The following is a 22931-nucleotide window of genomic DNA, read 5'->3' as shown; positions in this document are numbered from 1 at the left end:
TAGAACTCTGTGTAACCTTGAACAGTTCATGGTTATGCACATGACCTGTTCATGCACATGACCTGTTCCAAATCATCTGTTCCCTCATTGGTAAAATAAGGAAGCTGGACCAAATCAGTTTCTAGCCTATGGGTCAAAACCCCCTTCAGGGCCATGAAGTTGCTAAAAAGGGTCAGATAAATCAAATGTATAACTGAATAAATACAACTATCATACAAATAGAGATAATACTAATATCTTCAAATGTGTGCAGATACTATCGCTGTTAGTAAAATAGAAGTTCATTTAGAGACTTATTAAATTCAAAAATGCATTTTGCTACTTTGCATTTTTATGAATCATCCAATAGTAAAATCACGACTGCTATGTGAGCAGTCCCCTTAAAATCATTGGTGAAATCTGAGATTACTGCCACCTCTCAAATTCTAAAAATCCTTGGAAAACAAATTCCATGCAAAATTCCTAGGCTGCTCTCTAGGAGGACTATAGAAATTTTAAAGTAGAGTTAATGGACATCTCTCTGTCCCATGGCCTGTTTTCTGCCTCACTAGCCAAGGGTGACCATTACTGGGTATAGGAGTATGGATTCTAACCAGAATGCCTTCAGACTCCAACTTGAGCTTGGCACACCAAAGACTTTGAAATATGTTTCTTTCTCTGTCTCATAATTACCCACGGAGATAGTCTAGCCTGTAACAACTGCAACTTTCTTCTTTGAGTGCAAAACATCAGCTATGAATTCCATGTTAGAAAATAGTTTTAAGAGACCACATGAGAAATTTCCCATAATACTTTTAGAAGAAAAATAAAGTAGCATTGGGGAAATAAAATACTTCTACAAAGTTAGTCCCAAAAAGATAAGAAAAGCTGTTTTCTGTATCCATTGTGATGCTTTATATATGATAGGTTTTCTCTTTTCTTTTTTTCTTTCATTAGTCTTATACTAAAATATATGTGTCCCAAACTGCCAAGTGGGCTAAGATCCTTAGCAGGGATAGCAACTAATTAATTATTAAGATAACTTATAATTCTTTCTTTGATTGATTCATCCACTATCTTTATCTCTATTGTCCACATATCCCCACAACCACTCCAGTGGAATTTTCTCAGGTTTCCATACCTCCCAAATCTCAGAGCTCTGGATCCCTCTCAGCAGAGTTCAGAATGCTAATGCTTACCTTCTCTCTATATTCTGATTTCTTCCAGATAGAGTTCATGGTGTCCCAGTGAAACCACCCCTTTCCCATCCCTGCTTGATTCCAGTTCACTCCCTACACAAGTCCATTCAGCTCTGCCATCTGAATTGTTTCCCTAGAATACATTTACTTACATTAACAACAGCATCCAAGTTTTTAAAAATTCTTCAGTTACTAGCCTACAAAGTTTTACAAGCTGGATGTGAACCTGATTTTTTAGCCTCATCTCCAGCCAGCCGAATCTTACTTTTACTTGAATGAATGCACCATGATGTTTTTGTGATGCGACTTCTTGTATCTAGAATATTCTGTCTCCAAAGCCTCCTCACCCCTGTATCCTCCTCTCCTGTCAAGCTTTTATGCAGTCTCCAGGATCCAAATTAAACATCCCTCCTATATTTAGCTTTCTCTTACTCCTTTTTCCATAGTGGAGTTGATTGAATCCTCTGTGAGGCATTAATAAACATCTGTGTGTGATATATCATACTAGACACCGAGGGTACAAACGTTTATAACAAGACAAGTTCTTCCCCTCAGTGAGCAGACTAGTAAAGACTACAATCCTGTAAAGAAATAAATGCTACTTTTGTGAGTTCTGTGACAGAAACCAGGACCCAGTGCAGTGGAGCACAAATAACAGAGTGATCAATTCTAGCAGAGAGGAGAGGAAATGGATCAACAAAGGGCAGGTTTTAAGGGGAAATCATCTTTGAGCTGAATCTTGAAAGAACACTAGATCCACAACAGAGAATAAATAATGATCGAAGAAGTAGGAAGAGTCTATTCACTCATTCAGGTATTCATTCGACCAACATTTATTGAGTGACCACATGTTAGGCACTGGACTAGGTACTAAAAAACATGAAGATAAAATACATTCTTTACCTAATAAAAGATAAACAGGTAAATAAGCAATTATATTACAAAGGGTATAGTAGACTGCCTCTGAAATAGCCCCCTGTGTTAGGGAGAATAACTCCAACTTCATTTTTGATATTCAACCCCTGACAGGTTTCATGCCCCAACTTCCCCTTTCCCTTTTGCTCTATATCAAGGTAAGAATATAAGAAGCCTTGGCTCTACCAGTTAATGCTCATGGAAAAGTTCAAACCGCCCTAAATCCATTCCTGTGGGAACCCTCACTAAAGTCCCACTTTCCACCACAATATAAAAACCAAAGCCACTGCCTTCTCTCTTCTCTCAAGACTTTCCGGACTGGTTTTTGTACCTGCCCTACTTTCTTCAGAAAGACCCATTATGTGAGTAATAAATATTTATAAACCGTCTTGATGCATGTGTGGTGTCATCTGTCTTAACATGTGAACCGATAATGAGTGGGGGTTTATTGCCCTCCACAGGGCAACTGTAGAACACCCTCAATGATCCCAGCACCCTGGTGTTTTATGTTCTTGTATAATCCCTTCCATCTGAGAGTGGGCTGAGCATAACAAATAGAATATACCAAAAGTGACGCAACCCATCACTTTTAAGTAATAGGAGTAAAGTAATCTTGTGCATTTAGATTGCGAAGACTCTGGTTTCTCTCTTGCTCGTGCTGTACTGCTGTCTTCCTCACTCTGATGGTAACCAGCTAGCATGTTGTGAGGTACACTACGAAGTCCATATAACAACTGAGGGAGGCCTACGGTCAATGGTCAATGAGGAATGGAGACCCTCAGAATATCAGCCTATATGAAACTGAACCTACCAACAGCAATGTCAGTGAGGTCTGAAGTGGACTGTCTCACAGCTGAACCTTCATATGAGGCCACTGCTTTGATTCGCATCTCGAGTGTAACCTTGTAAAAGACACTGAAATAAAGGACCCTGTTAAGCCATGCCTGGATTTCTTCTGACCCTCAGAAAGTGTGATTCAATAAATGTTTATCATCTTAAGGCACTGGTTTTCAGGGTAATTTGTTAAACATCAATAGATATCTCATATAAAGGAGTATGGCAGTGATAAAAATATCCCAAGATAGTATGATACTTCGGGGTGGTGGTGAGGCATGGGTGGCTAACCTAATGTGAACATCACAGTAAAGCATGGAGACATGAGAAGTTGACAAATCCATGAAATGTGGGTGCTTAAAATAACTTAGTATGGCTGAACTAGAAAGTCAGAGCATGGTCTGTCCCTGGCTGAGCCTGGAAAGATGCACTGAAGCAGGATATGCAAATACCTTGTAAGGCCATGTTAAGAGGCAAAAAGAAGTCATTAAAAAATTCTAAATAGCACAACAACAGGATCATATTTATGTAACCTGAACCTGTGCTGTTTTCACCCTCTGATTCACACATGTCTGGGCAGGTTTTAAGGGCTAGTGGCCCGGGCCCTCAGTAATCTAATTGCATGAGTAGTCTAGAAATATCCTGGGAAATAAGTCAATCTGTAAGATGCAAGGGTTCCTAGGACTCTTCGAGTCAGTAAGAGAAGAGGAGTTCTAATTGTAGCAGTGCAGTATGTGCCACTCAGATTATCCTTCATTCCAGCCTCTATGGATTGATGCCTGAGCCCCAAAAAGAAAAAACTGCAGTCACAAGCAGAAAATCTAAAAGGACTATTTCACAAGTTTCCCATGAGACTCAGATCCCAAAACAATACCATCAAATCAACAGCAGTGTAGTCAGTAGATTTGGCAGGAAGAAAGGTACTGGCTGCTTTGCAAGGACATTGGCATCTTAAATATTAGACACCAGCACTGGCGTCAGTGCCCTGGTAAGGACTCCAGATCTTCCAGAAGGCATTATTCTCTTCTTTTAGGAGCTAGAACAAGAGAGAAGAAAAATAGTGGACAACAACAAAACAACCCTAAAAACAAAACAAAACAAAACAAAACAAAACAAAAAAACTAGAGCATACATGAAACATCACTGGTCCCCTGGTTCCCATATCTGGAGAAGAATTTGAGGAAACTAGAGTTTCTTTGATAGGGACATTGGGGGGACGGATAAAAAAAAGAAAAGGAATGCTACTTTTTATTAAATTTTATTCTTTATTTTTTATTTTTTTAAATTTTATTCTTTAAGACAGTTTAGATTTACAGAAAAATTGAGAAGATAGTACAGTTTCCAGATCCTTACCCCTTGCAGTTTCCTTGATTACTGACATTTTACATTAGTATGGTACATCTGTTTATAACTAATGAAACAATATTGATATGTAATTATTAACTAACAACTATAGTTTATTCAGATATCCTTAGTATTTATCTAGTGTCCTTTTTCTACTCCACAGGAGACCACATTACATTTAGGTTATCATGTGTCCTTAGGCTCCTCTTGGCTGTGACAGTTCTTTAAATTTCCCTTATTTTCAATGACCTTGACAGTTTTAAGGAGGATTGGCCAAGTATATTGTAAGATTCCCCTCCACTGGAATACTATGGGGTTTTTCTTATGATGGGACTGCATTACAAGTTTGGGGGAGGAGAAATTTATTTTGATATTGAAGTTATGGCTATTTTTATCTCCACACTGCTTTGGCCTGGGAAATGTATAATGTGTTATATTTGTATTTTGGAAAGATCACTAACGTAGAGGAAAGAGGGAGTGTGGGCAATAAACTAAGTGGCGGCATGACCTACTTGGAGGCTATTGCAATGATTCAGATAAGATATAATAAAGATCTGAGCTAAGGCAACTGTGGTCTGAAGAATGGAAGGGAAAGATACAAGATATGCTAAGACCTTAGAAAACGCAGAATTCTAAAACCAATTCTATATGGATGGGAGGAATCTGCAAAAGTGACTGAGAAGAAATGGCTCAAAATGTGGAAGAAGAACCGAAAAAGCAGATTACCAAAGCCAAAGGGAAAAACATCTCAGGAATGCTTGTAGTCCAATAAATGAGGGCCAACATGATCTTTGGACTTGGAAACTAATAGGGTTATTAGTCAGGGACAGCAGCGTGAGCAGAAAGTCTGGAAAGTGAATTGGATGAAAGGAAATAAAAAATAGTGAATGCCAATATTTTTTATTCTAATTATAAAGAAAAGAAGAATCGTCAGGGTAGATGTTCAAGAGATACCGAGAATTAGGATGTTTAATGATATGTAAGACATGAGCATATATTTGTAGGCCACATGATATGGAAGAAACCAGTAAAAAAAAAAAAAAGATTGAAAAATATGGCAAAATGAAAAACTGGTCTGAGAGCAGATAAAAAAGATGAGATCATTGGGATCCCTGGGTGGCGCAGCGGTTTGGCACCTGCCTTTGGCCCAGGGCGCGATCCCGGAGACCCGGGATCGAATCCCACATCGGGGTCCCGGTGCATGGAGCCTGCTTCTCCCTCTGCCTATGTCTCTGCCTCTCTCTCTCTCTCTCTGACTATCATAAATAAATAAAAATTAAAAAAAAAGATGAGATCATTAATTATAATAAGCTACACACAGTATTTACCTATCCATTTTGGGGGGTGGGATAGGGCTTTGATGTACTCTTTGCATTAACCTTAAAAACACTCCTAGGTGGTTAAGTGTTGCGATTATCCTCATTTTATAGATGAAGAAACTAAAGCATAGAGCAGTGTGAGTCAAGATTTGAACCCAGGTAGATTGACTCCACTTGCTTAATTACTACTATATATTGCTTCTGCAAAGCGTGGGTGGTAGCCTGAAACAGCAGAAGAGGCAATCTGCAATATGGAGGGAAAGCAACAAGTGTGGGTGGATCAGGGTGGTTGCATAATAAATATTTGTAGGATGAATGAAAGAATAACAGAGTGCAGATATAGATATGTAGCTATAGGGGCAGGAAGTTGATGGAGGGCACACTTTACAATACTGTTTACATCACCATCTATGAATGTGTAACACTTCATACATGAATGGTATAGCACTTGTTTCATTACATTACAATTCTGCATTTCACCTCTGTTTCCTCACTTACCTAAATCCCACTTCCTCAGGCAGGAGAGAGGCTGGGACCCACCTGTCCCTTGGATTCCTTAGGCCAGAACTGGAAAAGGCTTCAGAAGGTGTCACAGGCAAGGAAGGAGCAAAGTTCAATGAAAAGCTGAAATTCAAAAGGCTGAAAATCAAAGTTCCCCATAAAGATGGAGGCAGCAGAAGCAGGGTTGGAATCCAAGAGAATAGAGGCAAGGATTTGAAATCCTGGTAGTCGAGAACCAGAGAGAGGCCTGGGAAAATGAGCTCAACGGGTTGTCACGTTCTGAGTCTGACTTTCAGCTGCCAGTCATAGTGATCGATGGCCAAGCTGGCAAGTTTAAAGGGTCATGAGGAGTCAGTACCTCTAGGTAGTGAACATCTTAGGGGCAGAAGATTTGTCTTTTTTACCGACAGTTAAGTTCTTAGCATCTGACACAGTGCCTCTCTATACTAGATAGAGAATGTGTTAAAAACACTGAATAGGCCAGAACACTAACCATCTATGGGTTTAAAATGTTTAGAGTGATTACTATCTAAATTATAACATCTGAATTTGAACTTGAGAATTATGCTATAATGTTATTTGAATTTGCAATATGTCCCTGGTTTATTATTGGACGTTACTTACACATATAATATATAGTCCTATTTAAGATGATAAATGATTACCCTTCAAAGGGAACAATAATGGAAACACGATTCATAAATTTATTAATCATTCTTTCTAATTACAGAGAGTCATAGAATCCCCAAACATTTTTACTGGATACATGTGCAACCCAGCTGCCTCTCTCTAGTCTTCACATTTCCCCAAGTTTGTCAGTTAAATTTGATCAGGGAAATAGAAACACTATTAATAATTGTAATCAGTAATTTATCATGGAGATTAGACCTTATGAAATTTGGGGAGCTAGTGAAAAAGCTATAGAAGACCATTATTTCTGCCTCTGGTGGTGGGCCCGAAGTCACTATAGGTCAAGATTCTAGTGGTCTGAACATGATAGAAAAAGGAATTCTGGGAAATGTCGTTTTAGATTAGTTGGGTGCATACAATATAAAATAACCATAAGTAACACTTACATGCTCTGCAAATTTGTGTTTGCCCCTCCTTCAGCATCTCCCCTGCTGCAAAGCCCTGCAGAATGTTTCCAGGTTGTTGGCAAAGTCCTCACATTATCTTGTTTCCACTTGAGGGTAGGCACAGCTAAGTCTCTGATGAAACTGTAGATTCCTGAGAGCAGGGGAAGTATGACACAACACTAGAAGTGACCCAGCCAGTGCACTTCCTTTTACTTCCATCTGCCAATAGGAAACACTAGATGTCAATGTCACCTTCAGTTCCTAGAACAGCCACCCACAGTACTAGAGAAAGGAGGAAGATTTCAAATGCCTATGTCTAGATAGCTCCACCTCCAGCTTCCATATCTGCCTACACCTGCTCCTCCCTCAAAGTCAACAAAAAATAAATGACATTTAATATAATATTCTCTTTACATACTTAGCATATATTAAGTACTCAGTAATTAGAAGCTATTATATATTATTCATAATACTCAATTCACATGCGTGTGCACAAACATATATGTGTGTGTATGAATATACATCCTTACATATTATCTGTTACTTATATCAGAAGAAAATAATTACTCTTTTCATATTGAGCACATATGTGAAAGAAAGAAAGAAATTCATCTACACAGAAATGGGAAATGGAGTGCAAGAGGCAAAGAGGTATTGAGTGAGGAAAAGTTCAGTGAGGTAAAACAGACACTCTCATTAAATTAACTGTTGCAAAATCTCATCCATATTCCAATTTTGAATCTACCAACAGATATGCTTGAAAAGTCTCTATGATGTCAAGTAAACTGAAATCAACTGCCCTTGACCTTAGTTTTTAGTATAAAAATAATACTAGAGCATCTGAGGACAGTGAGTTCTAACAAGTTTCCAGGGTTTCTCATAAGAACAGATGGTTGTGTACTAATTTTTCACCTTGTTTTAAGCTGCTAAATCATAACATGTGTTTATTATGCTTAAATCCACAAAGTCGAAACAATGTTAATTTCTTCCTGGCATTTCATATGCTTCAAATGTTTTTTATTGTTTTCCTAAATAAGGCTATTTCAGTCGTATGGCGGGGAAATCTCTGTATTTACCATGTTTTTCTAATTTAGCAAATTAATACAAATAATGAATCATTTGACTCACATTGCTAATGAATTCCCTAATGTGTGCATTACTCACCAAATAATTATTGAGATCCCACTGTGTGCCAAGTATTGTTCTAGACTCTGGCAAAAAGAAATAAGTGTCAGTTTCTAACAGATTTATTAAATCTACTACCAGGGTAGACATACACTTTTTTCAATCACTACACAATGTGATCAGAAGTAAATACAAAATACTGTATGGTAAGAAAGGAAGTAATAAATATTCTGTAGGAACAGAAAGAAAGAAATAATGGTATTGCGGAGGTGATATTTTAATTGGGTATTAAAAAGAGCGCCTCAGACAGAAATAGTCAAAGAGAATTTTAAGCAGAGAAAAAATGGTGAGCAGTGTCAGGGAGAGCTGAAAGATCCTGAGACATGCCGGTTTAAGGCAAATGATGCCCCAGGGTGGAAGCATTAGCAACAGGAGCAAACAAACACAGCAGGTATATTTGGAAAGGCATTTGGAAGAATTTGGAGTTTGTCCTGTCAGAACAGAACCCTTTAAGGATTTATTTTCAAAATATTGACTTGGCTCAAGTATTCAAAAATGAAAATCAAATAAAATGGTATAGAAGTAATATTTTCCTGAGTATCTCTTCCTCAGTTTTAGCCCGGGCACCACAATATTATACTAGGTTTCCAAACAATTTGGAATCTATTCAAAAAGTCTGCTAATGAACTATGTAACAATGGTACAAAGTAAAGACATTGTGGCTGGTAGAAGTCTGGGAGTAAGCTCAGAATAGAATGCTGCTTCCAGGTGAAGTTCCTCTCTCTGCCAATTTACTGTGGAAAGATTTATACCTTAAGGATTCAGGAATCTTTTCCTTCCAGGTTACCCATCATTAGTAATTGTATGCTATCTGTAAAACAATGTTTTTAATGATTCAGCCCTATAAAAATGTAAATAAATATTTAAAGATGTATAAGAGCAACATATTTCTTTGGCATGAGATAGGAGGGGTGGGCATCTGCATAGAAAAGATGGAAGAAATAAGGAGTCATGATTTCAAAGAGGCCAGGGACTGATTTATTAGAACACAGCGGAAGAAAGTTTGTATGTGGAAGTTTATGTTGGGATGCAACGTCATTGAATAAATAACAAATAATCCCAAATAATATATAAAACAACCCTAGAAGCTCACATTCTCAAAAAAGAAGCAAGAGCATTGATAGAAGGAAGTCTAAAACAGACTGATATTCAGAATACTACCAGGTCAGAGAGGAAAGGGGCAAAAGAGATCATGAATTTTCAAAACTCAGTGTCAGAATTTCTAAGAGTTAAAATAAGAATAAACTTTAAAAAAATTTTTAAAAAATAATAAACTTTTATTAATTTCAGTTTAATAGAAAAAATCAACTTATAACCATTGGCTCCTATTAACTGACATAAATACACTGTATATAGTTGTTATTAGGCTATACATTCGAACTTGTATTTTTATTCACTATTTCTCCATGTACTTATATTAATGCATAGTCATTTCTAATTACTATAATGTATTCTAATTAGGATCTCTAGTCAGACCAATGATGTGCGAAGGAATTTCTACCATCTCCAAACCAAAAACCACTCCCATCCATAATCTAATTGAATTACACCTAAAAGGACACTAACCCAGGAATTAGGAAACCATATTTTAGTCCCAGTTATACCGTTAATTTCCCAAGTAGCTTGCTGTGAACTATTTTACCTCCTTCAGACCTTCAGACTTCGTTTCCCCAACTATAAAATGAAATGGTTTTAAGGAAGATCTAAATATCTAGATATCTGGATACCATTCATTCCTTGATTAATTTATTTAGTTGTTTATTGATCCATTCAACTGATATTCACTATTATTTATATTTTTTATGATATTTATATTTATTTATCCTATCTGTGTCAGATGCTAGAGATACAACCCCCTGGTATACAGTAGTGGACAAGATCATCAGAAGCCCCTACTCTCTTGCCATTTACATATTTGTCATAGGAGACAAATAATAAACCAAAAAGTAATGAAATAATTTCAGATAGTTATAAATGCCGGTAATATAATTAAGAATATCTAATGAGAAACAAAGATTTGGTTTTGGTACATGTATACAAATGGATGCAGAATGTGCTTTGACCCACCATGCTTCATATTTGAGGGATGTTTCTTGCAATTAAATTACCCACTGGTATAAATAGCAAAAATATGATGCTATAGACATTTCACATCTAGTTCTTTATAGATTAGCTGCCCAATTTTGGCAAAACCCCTTTTAAAATATAATTGTAATCTGAAACATATAAATAGAATATTAACATAGAAGTAAAAAGATATTAAAGTGAAATGGAAATGAGAAAGGGGTCATTTAGTTGTCCCCTCTTGGGACACCATGACAGATCAGAAGGTGAGTAATATTTGCCATCTCTAGAAGGGCAACACAAAGGTAGAATCAAGAAGACTGTATATGTCAGTTTTCCTTATATAATTGCCCTGGGTTATGGACATCTACATTTCCATTGTTTTCTCTCATTAAATAACAAAGGCTTGGCTACACATCTCAGAGCTGAAGAAGGCTCCACCTCACTGATGAGGAAGAGAGGAAATAGCCAACATAGAATAAAGACAATAAACTGTTTCCTTTCAAGACCACAAATCAAGACTTCATACTTTAACTAAACATGAAATGCTTTCTCCTTCATTTCTTTTATCCTGAAACTGGCCTGGAAAGATAACACTCTCATCCACATTTCTTGGACCATTGCTAGAGTGGATTGGGGAAAGCCTCTGGAAATTAGCCTTTTATTTCAGGCTAAGAGAAAATCTAACTGTGCCTCTAAGTTTTCATAAGCCAACTAAAAGATCTCATTGGTTGATTCCCTTGAATTTACACTGTCAAATTTGAATAAACCTACTGAAGGAGGTTTTCATGATTCAGGATGCATGCCTTTGGGCAGGTCCCTGCCATCCTAGTTAGGGATAAATGTAAGCGAGGCTCAGCTCAGGAACTTTCTAAGTCCTGAAATTGTAGAATCCACTGCTAAAGGACTAGCTGCACCATAAAAATCCTTAGACTCTGGCCAAAGTTCTTGATAATAGAATAGCCTTTGATTATCTTTTAGTGGAAAAGCAGGAGGAAGTCAGTTATGGCTAACACCATCTACTGTATCTGGATTAACACTTCTGGAGAAGCTGAAACTCCGTTGCATAAAATCACTAAGGCTTGAAAGGGAAACTCCTTCAATGGGATCTTTCTTTGATTGGTTTGGGTCTTGGAGACTATGGCTCTAACGTGCATTAAAAATTTTGGGAATGGGATGCCTGGGTGGCTCAGTGGTTGAGCATCTGCCTTTGGCTCAGGGCATGATCCTGGAGTTCCAGGTCGAGTCCCACATCAGGCTCCTTGCATGAAGCCTACTTCTCCTCCCTCTGCCTCTGTCTCTGTCTCTCATGAATTTAAAAAAAACAACAACAACTTTGGGAATTATCTTGCTTATAGTTATCATAATAATGTTCCCGGTGTGTTGTATCCTCTCAAAATTTTAAATGCAGATTCGAAGCCACTAACTACCAAGCTGATGATCTCCCTGAGACTGGAACAGAGGAGAAGTAAGAAGAACGCCTGACAGGATTGTGGCCTTGAGTTGTGGCCTGTGGGTATCACAGGGATTCAACACAAAAATATTTCTGGCCTGTGACTATCCAATAAAAGCTATGAGAACTAGAGAGCGAGAGCTGACAGTGGCCCTAATGCCTTACATTTTTATTACTCCTCTCAGTGAAGCTGAGAATCTGATCTAAAGGGGGGAATTGTCAAAAACAAAACAAAACAAAATCACAGGCCTCAAATGGCATTGCTTAGCCCAAGCCACCAAACCATGACTTAACACCTAACCTAATTGCAGTTTCAGCCTCCCCCCAGAAATATGTCTTAGTTGGTCAGCCAGAAATATTCTGATCAGCACCAATGAGGTATCTGTCATGCGGGCCCCCTCCATCCCTCAAAGGAACATGAGGTAATCCACCTGATAAAACCCTCTGCCCTTCCACCTAAGAGAAGATGACCTTGACTGGGACAATTCTATCTTTTCTTTTGTCAATAACTTTCTTATTCCACCCTGTTGCCTATAAAAAACCTTCCCTTTTATACATCTCTGCTGAGTTCCCTTCTACTTGCTAGAGAGGATGCTCCCCTATTTATGAATCACTTAAAAAGGCAACTTAGATCTTAAAAGAAGAAGGTGAAGGAGGAGGGGAGGGAAGGGAGAACAGAAAAAGATGATGACTCGGAATGATTTCTCCTGGAGTATGGACATCTATATTTCCACTTTTTTCATTAAATGAAGAACTATTTGTCCCTTTTTGTTTCATATAAAGGACATAAAAACAAATTTATAATTTCCTCAAATTTGACACACTATTTGCTGCGATGTGCATATAGAGTTTAGAGAAGGTGTATTATCACTAAAACGATCTGCATATGCAAGAGCAGTCAAGCAGAGCTTTGTTAGAATGAATTTTGCAAGCATATGTGAAGTCACCATAGAGTGACTGTCATTTTTTTAAGTGAACATCTAGTGTATATTTTAAATCATAAAGTCAGGATATCCTTAAAGTCATGTTTTTATCTCAGCTGATTTGCTGAACAAGTACTATATCTTCCAAACACCTCACTATAAGGTACTTCAAAAAATAATACACCAAATGGAGTGGAATTTAAAATAGCTCAAATTATAGATGATGGGGGATGTCTACTTCATTTGTTCACATAAGAGTAAACAATCTTAAATATGCCTCATACTCCCAAAATTCCAGAGAGGATTGGAGGAGGATCTTCCCTTTACAAAGACATCACATCAAATATAAAAAGTTTTTTTTTTTTCTTTATAGGCCGAACTGTATCTCCTTTAAAACATGGATCACTTGGCCCCAGAATGCTCATCACACCAGCTTACAGCAGAACAGCTGCCACCTCATCAAGGGGCTCTGGGCAGTGTAGTAAAATGGATGGAATAAGTTGGCCTTCGCCAGACTATAACAATGCAACTGCAGAGAAAAATTCGTCCAAAGTAACAATAGCCAAACTGTGGAAGTAGCCTCGGTGTCCATCGAAAGATGAATGGATAAAGAAGATGCGGTTTATGTATACAATGGAATATTCCTCAGCCATTAGAAACGACAAATACCCACCATTTGCTTCCACGTGGATGGAACTGGAGGGTATTATGCTGAGTGAAGTAAGTCAGTTGGAGAAGGACAAACATTATATGTTCTCATTCCTTTGGGGAATATAAATAATAGTGTAAGGGAATATAAGGGAAGGGGGAAGAAATGTGTGGGAAATATCAGAAAGGGAGACAGAACGTAAAGACTCCTAACTCTGGGAAACAAACTAGGGGTGGTAGAAGGGGAGGAGGGCGGGGGGTGGGGGTGAATGGGTGATGAGCACTGGGGGTTATTCTGTATGTTGGTAAATTGAACACCAAAAAAAAATAAATTTATTAAAAAAATAAAAAAAATAAAGTGAAAGGAAAAAACAAAACAAAGTAAAAAAGTAACAACATACTCTGAGAAAGTGCTTCAACTTCAAAGCTAAAGATACTACCAGAATTTATTTAGATCTATAAATTCTCTCTTAAAAAATACAGAATTAAAGTATGCATATTTAAACCATTTTAGATAAAACTGGTTTATTTATGCAGAACACTTTTTATTTCAAGACAATATCTATTTTCCAATCTTTCAAAGTAGTAAACATTTTTCAATGTTTCAAAGTAGTAAAGTGAGCCACTTAACACTGAAGGAACAACTAAGTAATTTTTAAAACAATTATTTGATCATTGTAAATCCTCTGAAAAGAAAATTTCTTTTAAGATAAAAGTTTCTGGTCATACTACGTCTCCTGTGATATAGAAGGAAAACTTATTCCAACTTTAAGAAAAAATACGACAGCAGAAGTGGCTCTCTGGCTGTTATAAAGAACACAGAGCATTGTTGCGTGTGCCATTGTCCACATGCAACATGACATGACAGGTTTGGTGTAACTGTGTTATAATCCCCAAGCTTTATAAAACAGTATATTTGTTAGCAAGTCGGTTCTCTCTCTTTTCTTTCACTCTTTTGCTCTTTGCTTGAGGTACACAGGCACAGCTGTCATGGCACGAACAGGAGGAAATGGCCAGGATAACTTTTAAACTGGCTGTGCTATTGCCAAAGATTGCGAAGGGCTGTCCAGCCACAGAAATTTTATGAATCGACTATGATTTGTTTACCCCCTGGATCCAGAGTAAATTTGTACCTTAGCTTTTAGATTAAATATGAGGCATGGATTTATTCAGTGGACACTATTCAGTTTTGCTTTCCATTTGAAAGAACGCATCTTGTTCTAGTTGTCGTAAGACCTGCCAAATTGATGTGAATGGTTATAATTCTGTGTATGGCAATTATCCTCAATATGTGGGAGTAAGAGGCTACACTGTATTCTTCTCAATTTGGAAGTAAAATAAATTAATAAGATGTCCTCCTAATCTTAAAATAACATCCTGTTTTGTTGGCATGGTTCCAGGATAATAGCAGAGACCCGCCCTTTACCACTGCACTAAATCTGCAGAGTAAACATACACTTAAAGTATTTCTAAAGTACAAGAAAAAAAATTTATTTTAACTCTCAGGGTATAACCACATATTAGTTGATGGTTGACATAGTGCATCTTTACTTACTCCTATCTCTTTTGATCTACTTTTACAATCATTTCCCCACTTCTCCATTATCAGCTTCTGAATTATTCTAAACTGCCCACAAGGATCTAATACTAGCTCAGTTTATCTCAGGCATGAAAGCTTCCTAAACACAGCATTGTTGCTTTTAACTCATAGGCATCCTCATTATTTTTAACTTTGATTGTTGCTGTTGGTCGATAAATATGAGCTGGTAACAGCTTACAAATGTTTATGTCCTTAAAATATTTTTGTTTTTGAAAACACAAAATCACCAGTGGAAAACGAAAGAGTGAGTAAGCCCATGTGCTTGAGTGAAGAATGTCAGCTTGCCTGATGGCTGCTTCAACACCTGTTACAGAAATGATGTGAAGGCTAATGGAATAGCAGCCCACACATGTCACCAATCTGGGGTGGGAGACACATTGGGGTCGCCCTATCTAGCTCTTACTACTTTGATTCCGTTGTTTGTGATGCCGCTGCTGTATGTACTTACAGAAAAGGAGTCATTTGGTGCTAGTTAGTTTTAAAAGAATCAAAGTATGGGGGAGCAAGGAGTATGTATATAGTATATATATACTATATATGTACAATATATAATTATAATATTTTGTGATTCAACATATAAAATGTAAAAAAAAACTCTATAGGAATAAAATGTGCATTTTTCTCTAGATATCCCATTAACGTAGGTATTCTGGATTTCAGCCTTCAGTCCTCATTAATTCTCAACCTCATACTCTTCATGGGAAGTAGCTTCTCTTTTCATGATTCCAGTTGTATCAACAGATGTATGATCTCCCAATCTATATTATCAACCCAGTCTTCTCACTTGAGCTCCGGACCCATATGTGTACTAAATCTCCCACATATGTTCTACTTAACATCTCCATATCAGAATGAATCCTGCTTCCCATATGCTTTTCCTTCAGTGTACTCTGTCTAGCGAATGTCACCACCATCCACCCAGTTACCAAGAGCAAAACTGGAGATCCTAGCTTCCTCCTCATCCTTCACCATCTCTGATATCATCAATCTGGACCTCTCATTCTTTTCCTATCTCGATCTCAAGAGTGACTATCTCACTAGATACCTCCTTGAATACATGTACTATAGTAGCCTTAGATCCCAGGATAGTAAAAGGTAGCGACTCAGAGTACACTTTCAAAAATATTTCTTCACTGCTTGATCACCTGATTCATCAATGTACTTAATAGAGCTAATGTGTTTTTAACATTTCATATGTCATTTATATAGCAAACTTTCTTTCATACCCATGAGTCCATATTTTTTATAAGACACTTGCCGTGTTATAGAATGTCATTGATCTAATCTACAGTAAATACTTTTGCTCTGTTTACTGTAAGTCAGAGATGTATTTTATCAGATGGTTCCTTTGGCCATGGATTTCAGCTTCTTCTGGTTTCTCTAGCTGAGCAAAAATTACTACAGAGTGCAAGAAATAAAAGGTGATGGACAGAAGAGGGTGTCTGGGCATGTTTACTTTAGTTTTCCAGCTTCCTAAAGTCAGATTTATCTACTACATTCAGTAGAATTTTAGATCTGCCAGTTGGCACACAATCTTGAGAAAATAGAAAAAAGCTGTTAATGCCAACAAACTTGGTTCTATATCTACTAAACTTTATCTTGTTAGAATGGGCTCTTCGTGTGCTATCTACTTCAACATTCAGAATGTAGGTAATATGCATCTCATGTTAGCATTGATATAATTCTAGAGTTGTTACTTCTACATTTTTATCAAACTTTCATTGTCCATAATAGATATGTCCAAAGCTAACCCAAGATATTGAGCCTATCTGCAGTCATAGCCAATGGTCTTTTTCTTTGGACTGTCCTTTACCTTTAACTTTGCTAGTGGTGGGGGAGCACCAGGGGAGAATTACGTGGGTGGGAATAGATCACCCTCACATTCTTCATAGTTAGTCCCAAAAGAAAGTGATACTTACACATACTTCAAACAGATAAACTGGCTTCTAAGGCCTACAAGAGGTAAGGGTAACTTGATTAAAAGTACTAAATTTATTGTAACTCAGAGTGGTCTGTGAACCCCCTGTACTGACCTAACTGGGAGCTTGTTAGAAATGTGGAATCTAGAAATGCCTGGGTGGCTTAGTGGTTGAGTATCTGCTTTCGGCTCAGGGCGTGATCTTGGAGTCCCGGGATCAAGTTCCACACTGGGCTCCCCACAGAGATCCTGCTTCTCCCTCTGCCTTTGTCTCTGTCTCTCTCATGAATAAATAAATAAAATCTTTTTAAAAATGCAGAATCTAGAGCTCTAACATAGGTATACTGCATTGCACTTTGTATTATAGCAATATTCCTCAGTGATCCTGCCACCTTTTGAAGTTTGAAAAGCACTATATTAAATTATACTAAGCAAAAAAGAAAAAAAAAGAATTTATCAAACTGAAGGAAGATTGTCAATCATGACGTATTTTAAAAATGAAAGTCTCAAGAAAGTGAGCAGAGTCTATCTCAATAAGGGAAAGGAAGTCAATCTTAAAGTATTTGCATTGACAAAGACATCCTTACTGGACTCCATCCTGTAGGAATCTATGCTTGTCATCCAACCTGTCCTAAAGAGGTACAATAATGAGAAATCATAAACTAATTTATGACCAAAAGACACTTATGGACCAGATAAATGTACCCTCTAGCAATTATTAGGGCTCATAAATTCTCTACTCACTCTATATGATTATTCTTATTTTAGAAGAACTCCTATTTCAGTCCTTTTATCCTTATGGATTCAGAAGAGTCTTGTTTGATAATCTAATGAAACTTCATTTCAATTCTGAGCTCCTTTATTAGTTTGGATAAATCTTATATGGCTCTATCTGCCTGTGGAACTTGTCATCTTGGCTATATAACAGGTTGGGAAAAATTCAAGCCTATAACATTTTGTAGTATTCAGACTTTCAGTGGCTTGGTCTCTCACTCTCTTCTTCCTTCTTAGGTCATTTTCCTTCATTCTTCCTTCCTTTTTCATCTTTCCTACTCCTTCCTTCCTTCCTTCCTTCCTTCCTTCCTTCCTTCCTTCCTTCCTTCCTTCCTTCCCTCCCTCCCTCCCTCCCTCCTTCTTTCCTTCCTTCCTTCCTTCCTTCCTTCCTTCCTTCCTTCCTTCCTTCCTTCCAATTAGTTCTAAACCATTAATATAGTATCCCATAAATATCTCTTTGTTGAAACCATTGTGCAATCTACATACTTAGGAAGTATAATATAAGAAATTCCCTTGTGCATTCTTCAAAATTGGCAACTTACATCTTCAGAAAGCGTGACTGCAATTCTCCTTGTAGCTGATGGGATGAGTTGGGATTAAGGAATGCCAAAGGGTTAGTACCAAGGGGTAAAATACCCATTGGCCGAAATCACTGTAGGAGTTTCAAATAGAGCAAATCTTTGTGTTGGACCCAGTGTCCATTCATAAGTAACAGTAGACCTTCTCTTTGATGATCTAATGGTGGAAATTCCCTGCATCCTAGCCAGCAGTGAAGAAATGTTGCTTCAAGCAAGATTACTTATGCCTTTCAATTATATTAAAGAACAAGCTCAAACAACAGTAAGTAAATAAATAAATGAATAAATGAATGAATGAATGAATGAATGAATAAATAAATAAAATAAATAAATAAACGAATATGTGTCTTGAGAGCAAGTAGTGTGTGACAGAAAGAGCATTAAGTTGGGAACTCTGAGAGCTAGTCCTGGGCTCTGCCACTATGTAGCGATAATAGGTGAGGTACTTCATGTCTTAGACCCTCATTTCTTCAACTATGAAATGAGAATATTGGATTAGATGATCTTTAATATCCCATCCAACTCAAACATCCTTTGTTCTATAATTCATCATGGAAAGGACTTCAAAGAAAAAAATAAAAGTGGGGTTTAAACAAAATAAATGAAGAGAAAAAGGAGATACATAAAGGAGAAAGAGGTGAGGAGTGGGATGAAACATTTTCAAACTGCTTGTCTGAATAAATATAGCTACTTCTTTATGAACAAATGAGATCGATTTAAGGGACGAATTTCTGTTGGGCTTGTAGTTTATGAGGATTCTAAGTGAGGCATATTTTCTCACCGGCAGAAGAGAACCTCGTCTAGTAACCAGACTGAATTTCGGTGATGAGCTTGGGACTCCATAGCATAGAAAGTGTGTATTTTTAGGAGATAATGTGGACACCCAGGAGACCTCACTAGAGAGGCAAGAGTTCTCTGCTCTGTTTCACAGAAGCTGCTTGGCAGCAAATCCACAAGCATGCTACTTGTCTTTTCTCATACTTTCTACATGAATGAGAGGAGCCAAGAAAATAGAAAGTATCAGCAAGGGCTCTGTTAATAACTCCAAACTAGAGGCTTACAGTTTGATAGAAAAATTAAGATTTTAATTTTATAATCACATTCTTTGAGTCTCAAGAGAATGAGAATTGAATGGGAGGGATGTCCCTCCTCCCTTTTTTCTTTCAGTGTAATTATTTTAGAAAAATTATTTCACAGTGCTGATTTTAAAACTTTCCCATTTAACTGCTCTTTCATTTCTGCAGAGCCTGAGCAACTCCCAAAGTTCAAAGATCACAGTTCTTTACAAGGCACTCAGTATAACATGATTGTGTTCACACAGAGCAATGAACTACAGTATTTCATGTTCTTTCAGATGGTAACTGTTGGCAGGGAAAACTATTGGTAATCCTTTCCACAGCTGCAAAAAAAGCCTCTATGTATCATATCACTAGATCTAATGGCAACCAAAATGCACAGTACCTTAACAAATCTCCAAATCTACTCAAAAATTCAAGATGACCAAAGCTTCACGTGCTAACATTAAATGATCTTATTTACAGAACGTGCATATTAAAGTTGTTTGCAACCTTGCATGAAATATGCACTAAATTTAACCAATTTCATCTGACAATAGTTTATTTGGCTAGGATGCACAGTATTATGTATTGCCAGGAAGATTGCTGTTTAATAAGCGGAAAAAAATGGAGCTCATAAATGTTTGTGGAGGACTGGAATGTTCTACACTAAGACTAAATTTCAGTAATGTATTATTTAAAAATTATAACAACACTTTGGAATTTGAAGTGTCTGATGTACTGTGTACCAATAAAACTGTATACAAATACCCTCTGTTTTGAGACAAATCCAGTAGCTTCAGTCTGTCCATTGCCACGCAGGGGAGTTAAAAAACAACAAACGGAAAATTTCTCCAGAGTCAGCATTAAAAGGAAATTATTCTGCTACAGAGTTTCTTCAGGATTAGATGTATTTCCAAATACAAACTATCGGCCAAAAAATAACAACAAAAAATTTGTCAGGGAAAATTTCAAGTGACTCAGAGATTCTCAACTGGAAATCAAAGTCAGTAAATATGCTGAGGGTGGGAGGTAGGGTTTCAGGTAGCAGCAGTAACTGGGTTTTTCTTGGTGTAGGGCAGGAAACAGAGCATCTTTAAGCATGTCCCATTACTTAAATGCAGAAAAGTACTGACTGAAACAGCTGAGTTTTTTCAAAGCTTTTACCCTTCAGTTAGTCTGGATAAAGTAACTTGTTCTAAAGTTAATTGTAGGCTTCTTTTAAATACAGTGTGAGGGGCTCCAATTTATGATTCTCTTTTTCGTTTATTGCAAAGATAAAAGTGGTGTGTGTGTCTATGTGTGTGTCTGTGTGTTTCAGTTGAAAGGCTTTTTTTTAAGTTCATGTTCTGAGACTATACTCTTGGTCATCTTAGCAGAGATATATTTTTGTTTTATTGATATGTTTCTGAGTAATTCTTCATTAAATGCTTAAAACCACATTATCTCAGTATGTGTTTTAAGCATTTTCACTCTTTGAAGCAATCTTCCACAGAACTTAAACAGAAAGCATGGGTAATCTGCCCAACACTTTTATAGTCTAATAAAAATGTTTTTATAAAAAAGGCATTAGAGTCACTGCAAGGCCAGTGGAAGATAGAGATGCAAATGTTACGGTTCTTACCTCCCAGGAGGCTTACAATTTAATGCACAGGATAAACAATTAGTATAACTATTGGGGAGTAATATATATATATATTTTAGAAGAGGAAAGTCGAATTAAATATTTGTAGCATCAAGTTCTATTTCATTTTCCAAGGAAAATACATTTTATTTTCACTTAGTGTGGAACAATAGGGAATGTCCATCCATATTGGCTTTTTAAAAGAACTATTAAGATATAAATGAAGTAGATAAACTTCATATATTTAAAGTTTATAATTTGATCAGTTTTGACATAAGTATACACCTGTGAACCCTCACCACAATCAAGAAAAAGAACATTTCCATCACCTCCAAAAAGTATCCACTTGCCTCTTTGGGATCCATCCCTCCCTCCATTCTGTCTTGAGTTGTCTGTCCCTACAGAGAGGTTTGCATTATTGAGGACTGTATACAAATAGACTCGTGGACTATGTATCCTTAATATCCAGCTTGTTTTACTCAGCCTGATGATTCTGTAATTCACTGGTGTGGTTGTGTGAACATATGTGTTCATATGTTCTTCTTACTGCTGAGTAGCATCCATTCTCTAGTATACAACAATTTGTTGATCCATTCTTTTGATGAGTATTTAGATTGTTTCCAGTTTGGGACATTTACAGATAAAGCTGCTGTAATTCATTTCCATGAATCATCATGGAAAAGTTTTTATGTGAACATATACTTCCTTTTTTTATTGAGTGTCATCTTAGGCATGAAAAGATCAGGTCATATGGCATGTTTATGTTCATTTAAGGAAAGTGCCAAATCGTTCCAGTGGTTTTACCATTTTCCATCCTCTGCAGAAGTAGACGAGAATCTCCTTTGATCTACATCCTCACCAACACTTAATATGGTCGGTTTTTTAAATATTAGACATTCGAATATGTGGGTTGTGGTATGTCATTATGGTTTTAATTTGCATTTCTGTAATAACTAAAAACTTCAAGCACTCTTTCAGCTTCGATTAGGCTGTTCCTCTCATTATTTACTTGTGAAGTTCTTTGTATATGCTGATAACAATCCTTGTCTGATATGTGTTGCAATCATTTCTACCAGTTTGTAGCTTGCCTTTTGATTTTCTTCATTGTGTGTTTGGAAGAGAAAAGTTTTGAATTTTGATTAAATCCAATTTATCAAATTTTTTTCTTTTATGACTCGTGTTCTTTTTTTTTTAATATTTTATTTATTTATTATTGAGAGACAGAGAGAGAGAGAGGCAGAGGGAGAAGCAGGCTCCATGCAGGGAGCCTGACGTGGGACTAGATCCCGGGTCTCCAGGATCACACCCTAGGCCTAAGGCAGGCGCTAAACCGCTGAGCCACCCGGGCTGCCCTTGTGTTCTTGTGTTCTAATTAAGAAGAAATGCCTCACCCACATTTCCTCCTATTTTCTTCTAGAAATTTTATCATTTTGGATTTTGTATTTAGATTATTTTTGAACTAATGTTTATGTATAATGCATAGTAAAGTTGATTATACTTTCCCCTTCAGACAATCCAGCACCATTACTTGGAAAGGCTTTCCCCATTGAATTGCCTTGGCACCTTTTTCATAAATCCACTGGTTGTGTATGTATAGCTGTCTTTCTAGATACCTTGTTTAGTTTTACTGATCTGTTCATTTTATCTCCAATGGCAAACAATAGTAAGTCTTAAAATTTAGTAGGATAAATTTTCCAACTTTGTTCTTTTATTTATTATTATTATTGCTTTGTTTACACCAGATCTTTGTGTTTCCATGGAAGCTTAAAGAAAAGTCTGTCAGTTTCTACTAAATAGCATACTGGAATGTGGATTGCATTGATTGTACCAGTCAATATCCTAAAAGAATATTGGCCATCTGAAGAATGCTGAATCTTCATTATATCTACATTTGTGTAGTATTTCTTTCATTTCTCTCAGAAATGTTTGTAGTTTTCAATGT

General features: G+C 36.9%; 1 long non-coding RNA gene across 1 annotated transcript in view; it reads right to left on the bottom strand.

The window, feature by feature from the left end:
* Positions 1-1987: 1987 nt before the first annotated feature.
* LOC140617246 (uncharacterized) overlaps positions 1988-22931 on the bottom strand; it is an 82676-nt gene continuing 61732 nt past the window's right edge. Inside the window, exons 4-7 of the long non-coding RNA XR_012017469.1 lie at positions 8332-8378; positions 7168-7386; positions 6089-6214; positions 1988-3963 (exon numbers count right to left, since the gene is read on the bottom strand). This is a non-coding gene — a long non-coding RNA (uncharacterized lncRNA). The remainder of the gene's footprint in view (positions 3964-6088; positions 6215-7167; positions 7387-8331; positions 8379-22931) is intronic.

The sequence above is a fragment of the Canis lupus genome, chromosome 25 (genome assembly GCF_048164855.1).
Source record: "Canis lupus baileyi chromosome 25, mCanLup2.hap1, whole genome shotgun sequence".
In the NCBI taxonomy this organism is placed as follows: domain Eukaryota; kingdom Metazoa; phylum Chordata; class Mammalia; order Carnivora; family Canidae; genus Canis; species Canis lupus.
The sequence above is the reverse complement of the archived record's forward strand: the minus strand, read 5'-3'. Positions and strand labels throughout refer to the sequence as shown.